We start from the raw sequence: 6,835 nt of genomic DNA, 5'->3' as shown, positions 1-6,835 counted from the left end.
TAGGGCCTTCCAACTGGTGGATATTCAGAGGACCGAGAAGCTGCTGGTTTGTTGCCCAGGTTGCAGTAGATCTCCTGGGAGGCGTTCAGACTGTTGAGTCTTCAGAGGAGGAACAGTCATACTGTTTTTGGTGTGAAGTTGGGCATGTTGTCAATGGACTGTGGCTTCTCTTTCTTTATGTACAACCACACTCCAGGGAGGCTTTCAGTCTTTGGATCAGTTTCCCTGCATGTCTCACCCCTGGGAGATCTTCACACAGTGGTGTCCAATTGCCCAGTTGCCCTGTGTACAGAGGAACTCCTGGGATGCCTTCAAGCTGTGGTGTGCTGGCCGCAGCAGATCTGGGATGCCTCAGAATGTGGTGACAAATGTTCTGAGTGCAGTGGTTCTATTGGTATGCTTCAGGATATGATGTTAAAATTTCTGAGTGCAGTGGAGGATTCTCTGGTATCCCTCAGGATAGCCTTTTCTGAGAAGCAGACTAGCTCACAGGCTGTTCCAGCAGAAAGGACCAGGCAGGAGGGGTTTGGTAATCAGTGGGTGGGTGAGTTTGGGGGAGTGGTGGTTTCTGGAGTCCATTGGGCTCTCAGCAGGAACTGTGGGACTTTGGGAGGGGGCCCTCTTACCAAATGCTGAGTGCAGTGGACCTTCTGTTATGCCTCAGGATATAGTCTCTTCTGGGGAACAGACAGGCTTGCTGTCTGTTGCAGAGAAAGGACCAGGCAGAAGGGGGTATATTACTTTATTATAATAGCAAGGTTTATATTTTAAATTTAAACAGTTTGTGGAAGAACTATATAGGTGAATATTTTAAATTTTGACTCCAAATAAATCTGACTGCATAATTCCAAAGAAAAAAAACACAAAATCCACACACACACACACACACACACACACACACACACACACACACACACACACACACACACACACACACAAACACACACTCACACATGTTCATGGCAGGCTGATTCACCTAACAACCTAATTAAGAAACATACACATGTCATATGTCAGTCAGAATAGATTCACGAGGTGTTATATAATCGAAAAATAGTTTTTCTACTCAGTCACAAGAATCAATAGACAAATATAGTTCTTTGTAAGAAAATACAGTTAGAAAATTTAAAGACTAAATTCTCAGGGATCATTTCTATTGTTGGTTACTACTGACTGTAGAAAGCTCAAGGACAAGACATAGTGTCCCCTCCTGAGCCTGAAGCCAGCTTTAGGTGCTGCTTCTATGCAGTAGCCTCTTGCCATTGATGATTATGCTTCTCTCCTTTGGAAGGTGAGAGGGAGGGAATACAGTCTGAGCGGCAAAATAAAAGAAAGTATGATATGGGTTTAAAGGAAATTTTAAGTTTATCCTGATATTTAATTCAACAATAGAAATTATTATCCTAGATGTAAATCTTCATGTATTTTCAAATTTTAGAATCTATGAAAAACTAGAGTTTAGTTAGATAATAAAAATTCAAGTAAAATATGTAAATAAATGCTGAATTGTATTCAATATTATAGATGCTGAACTATTAAAACGGGAATGGGTTAAGGTTCTACTAAAAATAATTATGTTGAGAATTAATTTAAAATTGTATGAATTACTATGTGGTTAAAGGTGGACAACAATAATAAGAAATGAATCTTTATAAAATGTAATATAGAAAGGCAATTTATCTTTGTGTTTTTCCCTTCATAATTTCTGAGTCATCTTATTTCAATACCTTACATATAATGAATAAGTTCAAATGTGTACAAACCTCAATGTGCTCAAGTGTGTGTATGTATTTATATATGTATGAATAGACATAAATAAGTAAACTTCTATTATGAAATATATTTGAAATTATCATGCTAGTATTAAGAAAAATTGACAGAAAAATATAGCTCAGATTATTAGGTCAAAAAATATCTGATTAATATATTTAACAGTATAGATTAATCTCCTAATATATAAATAAAAGTGATAGTGTTTTCTGGGACCTGTATACTTAGGAAAATTTAAATAGTGCACACAGTAATTGAACCTTTCAATATATTTTCTTCCCCCTTGTTTTTCAAAGTGCTCCATACAAAATTAAATATAATAAAAGCATCATCAAATTACATAAAATACAATTCAATCTGTTAAAGAGAGCACATGAGAAGTAAATGTTTCTGTTATATTTCAAGTAGAAAAGAAAAAAATGGTTGACTAAAATGTTCAGACCATAAAAAGTAAAACTTAAACTTTGTGTACTATAGTGAAATAAATTAAATTGAGGAAACTAAAGAAGATTTAGTGCTCTATATTTCCTTTCTGTTTTAATATATATTTAAAATATTTAAATGTATATAGGTCAATGGACATTATTAACTTATTCTAGGTTATCTGTTAAATTATATGTAAATTGCAGTAATCCATGAGGCATCTCTACTGATGTTAAGCAGTCCAGTGAAATGTTTTGTTCACTGACTCTTTTTGGACATTATCTTCAAAATTGTCAATCCTCCAGAGTGGTGCAGAATATAAGGATACTATTTATGTGGATGTCTTTCCTATATGAGCTGAATTATCATAAATGTATATACTGTTCAGATGTCATAATTTCATAAATAGGTAAATAATGTATGATTAAAACGTTTTATTTGAAAAAAAGAATCCCTTGGAGAATTGCACAAAAGAAAGTTCTTCATTCATGAATGCAAGAATCACACTAGAAAAACAGTTTAAGAAATTAGAGAGGTTAGAGAAAGGACTCAAGGAGCTAAAGTGGTTTGTAACCCTATTGGAAGAAGAACATATTCAACCATCTAGACACTCCAAACCAAAGAGTACCCGTGGAAGGACCCATGGCTCCAGCTACATTTGTATCAGAGGATGGCATTGTCTAGCACCAAAAGGAGAAAAAGCCCTTCGTCATGTAAAGGCTTATTTCACCAATGTAGGGTAACTCCAGGCATTGAGGTTGGAGTGGGTGGATGAGAGTGGGAGCATTCTCATAGAAGCAGAGGGAGGAAGGATAGTGTATGGGAAAGAGGGGGAAAGGGGGTAACATTTGAAATGTAAATAACAAACTATCCAATAAAACACAAAACTTGGGTCATTAGTCCAATTTATTCTTTCAAAATACGAAAAATATTTAATATAGAAACTTCAGCTGTGAAACATGAATATATGCATGTTTTAATACATACATGTTCCATTGATGATAGAATTGTTGAAAATATTTAGTTATATATAATACATATTTAATAACAGCAATATATATATATAATTGATAGAAGTTTTCAAAACTTTTACATCTTAGGTCTTCAGATAATCTCATTACAATATTGTAGTAATACAGAGAAAGACTACTCTAAACATATTCAAGTGCTTTGAGTCTCCAGTGAGCAGTTTTTCATTTTGTAAGGTGATTTTATTTTGCTGAGTATTGAATTCTCTTTAGTGTAACTGATGTGAACTCTGAGATTAGTAATAAAATATAATTTGAACTTCTAAAGTTTCTGTGTTCACATAAATTTATCTCAAGAACTAATATTTGAAAAATATACTCAAGATGATATCCAGAGGTGCAATATATTTCAGTCTTTGTAGATATTGTTGCTTTGCTGTGAAGAATGCTTGAATATAAAACTTCAGGCAAGTATTTAAAAGGGAGTTAAACTCGAAAAGAAAGAAACTCAGGCTGTACATGGATTAAAGGTATAAAAGAAAACATTTTGCCTTTTAATATCTGCACCTAACTTACATATACTGGACATGCTATCCTATAAGTGAAGAGAATGTAAGACTCAAGGATCTAATAAGCACTATTGCATTGATAATTGGACTTTTTTATTATTATTATTGAGTTGTCCTTTTTTCCCATCTTCATTAAATTGGGTATTTCAAATGTTATTCCCTTTCCCTGTTTCCATGCCAACATCCTCCTAACCCCTACCCCTCCTCTTCCATATGGGTTTTCCCCTCCTCATTCTCCCCCCATTGCCGCCCTCCCCAAAAGAATCCCGTTCACTGGGGGTCCAACCTTGGCAGGACCAAGGGCTTCCCCTTCCACTGGTGCTCTTACTAGGCTATTCATTGCTACCTATGAGGTTGGAGCCCAGGGTCAGTCCATGTATAGTCTTTGGGTAGTGGTTTAGTCCCTGGAATCTCTGGTTGGTTGACATTGTTGTTCATATGGGGTCTCGAGCCCCTTCAAGCTCTTCCAGTCCTTTTTCTGATTCCTTCAACGGGGATCCCGTTCTCAGTTCAGTGGTTTGCAATACGTTTATACATCTTCGTATTGTGGTTAGCCTCAACCATGAAATTATTTTCTTCCTGTAGAACCTTAGTGTCAATATCTGATGTATAGGATAGCTGAGATTACTAGCCCCAAATTGTTTATAAGCCATACATTAAGAGTCACCAAACTAGAGACCATCAGACAGTCTGAGGAATGGAGGATTGTTAGATGGAAGAAACCTAAAAGCCAAAACTGAGGTATGTTTTGCACTACTGTTCTATTAAGACAGTGCTGTCATGGACTGTGATGAGAACAGGTAAAGAGTTCTATTTTTTCATTCAAAATAGTTCACATACATCATAAACTTAAAGAAATTAACTTTACTAAAGTTTCTTTGAAAACCTGAAAGAAAAGGATTCACAAAGGACAGAAAAGTCAAAGAAACTTTTGCTGTTGATAGCAATGCCATGGAAGGTCACATATTAAAGTGCTACTTAAAAAATAAAAATTAAAGACAGCTGTAGCTGGGGATGTCATTATAATTTAATATAGAGACAGTAATATCTCATGCTAGAAGTCATAAGTGATTGTTGTAAGGTGAAAAGGGACACATTTATTTTTATGTTAAAACACAGTTTTCTTATTTGACATTTATAGATTTATCTTTTTCTACAGTAATACATTTTAGACTTTGATACTAATTATGTTTATCAGAGATTGTAAGTTGGCAAGGAGGTAGAAATTTATACTTCCCTATTGAAATGCTGCTAGAAATAGAAAGTAACAATTTGCTTTTAAGCAATGTAATATTAAATGTGCACACCAGGACAATTGAATTAAAAAAAAAAACTTTAAAACTCAGTACTCCATGTAAAATTATATCAAGAATCAACATATTATTGGACATATTAACAAAAATGATTTTACCATATGAAAATTTTAATTTATTAAATTACACTGTTGGTTTTACATATACAGAATGGGCTTCCCTCATAACTTCAGACTAAGTGTCGTTAGTGAGGATGTCATAGAAAAGATCTGAGGAATAGGTGGTCTTGTGCGGGGACTCAAAGGAATGCTTTAAATCGTATTATGAATGACCGAAGAAATAGTAAACAGAAAATCAACATAGGATAATGATTGAAACAAGCAAACAAGCAAACAAACAATACTTCTGAGGAATATGAATGAAAGGACATATCCTTCCACTAAAAAAGATTAGAGCGACAATCCAGTAACAGACAATACAATCAATCATTTATACCCTATAGAATCAGAGGCTAAAGTACCATTATTTTGTAAATCACCCATTCAACACACACACACACACACACACACACACCACACACACATACACATACACACACACCACACACACACATACACATACACACACACCACACACACACATACACACACACACACTCAATCTTAAAATAAATATTGATAGTTTCTGGATGTGGAATGCACTTCAGGCAAGTCAGAGTAATTAAAAATTAATATTTTTAGATACACAATCTGCAAAGTGCTTTTGTTATGTCTCAGACAGTGCAGTATTGCTATGAAGAAGCATTATGACCATGATATATCTCATCAATGAAAACATCTAGTTGGGTCTGGCTTTCAGTCTCAATGTTTCAATCCATTATTTTCATGATGGGAAGCATAGGGGGACACAGACAGACACAATAGCTAGGAAGTAGCTGAATTCTACATCCCGATCTCCAGGCACCAGGAATGGACAGAGTCTTGGCTTGGAATGGGCCTTTTAAAACTCCATGCTGACTTCCATCAAACCCACATCTAATCCTTGCAGATAGGTTACACAATAATGACAGATCATTCAAATCTATGACCTTTTGAGGTCCACTCACATTCAATCCACTCAATATTCAAAAATTTTTAATTACTTATTTTGTTTCTTGAGAATATAATTCTGTAATTTACCTCTTTCATTTTCTCCCTCCAGTTCCTTACTTATACACCCTGCTGCCCTATTTCACATTCATGGCCTTATCACGCATCAAGCATTGCTGGATAACTATACATTTGTGTATATACAACACACACACACACACACACACACACACACACACACATGCATATATATATATATATATATATATATATATATATATATATATATTCCTGCTCATTCTGTATCCTTAAATCTTAATTTATTTTTTGACTGTTTCATCTATGTCTCTGGGTGCCCTCCATCCTCCATCCATTACTTCTTGCCAAAGTGATACTCTAAAAGAGTATACCATAATGAATTAATGGGCTCCTCTATGATAAAGAAGTATTCAATACAGTTTAATTTGCCTGAAGTTCAGGCAGAGCAGGCATCCGTACATAACAAATGTGTTATCCTTTCAGTGGAAATCTCAGGAGCTGTTGTCTCTTATTTGTTCTATACAACTATGACGTGCCTAGAGCCTAAGTTTTCTGTGAGGGAAATCACAAAAATTGTTGGTGTTCTGTTAGTGTGCATATTTCACTGAACACATCAAAATGAATGTTTATGAAATAAGTACATGAATAAATGAAGGCTTAGATGAATTTTTGCATCCTTCAAAAATACTGACTCTTTCCTGTGAAAGACTGTCTGGTGATAGCAC

General features: G+C 35.0%; 1 pseudogene; it reads left to right on the top strand.

The window, feature by feature from the left end:
• The first annotated feature begins 1,128 nt into the window (after positions 1-1,128).
• On the top strand, positions 1,129-1,321 carry LOC116914161 (annotated as a pseudogene).
• Positions 1,322-6,835: the final 5,514 nt, after the last annotated feature.

This window comes from Rattus rattus, chromosome 12, assembly GCF_011064425.1.
Source record: "Rattus rattus isolate New Zealand chromosome 12, Rrattus_CSIRO_v1, whole genome shotgun sequence".
Classification (NCBI taxonomy): domain Eukaryota; kingdom Metazoa; phylum Chordata; class Mammalia; order Rodentia; family Muridae; genus Rattus; species Rattus rattus.
This window is presented reverse-complemented; position numbering and strand designations above follow the sequence as displayed.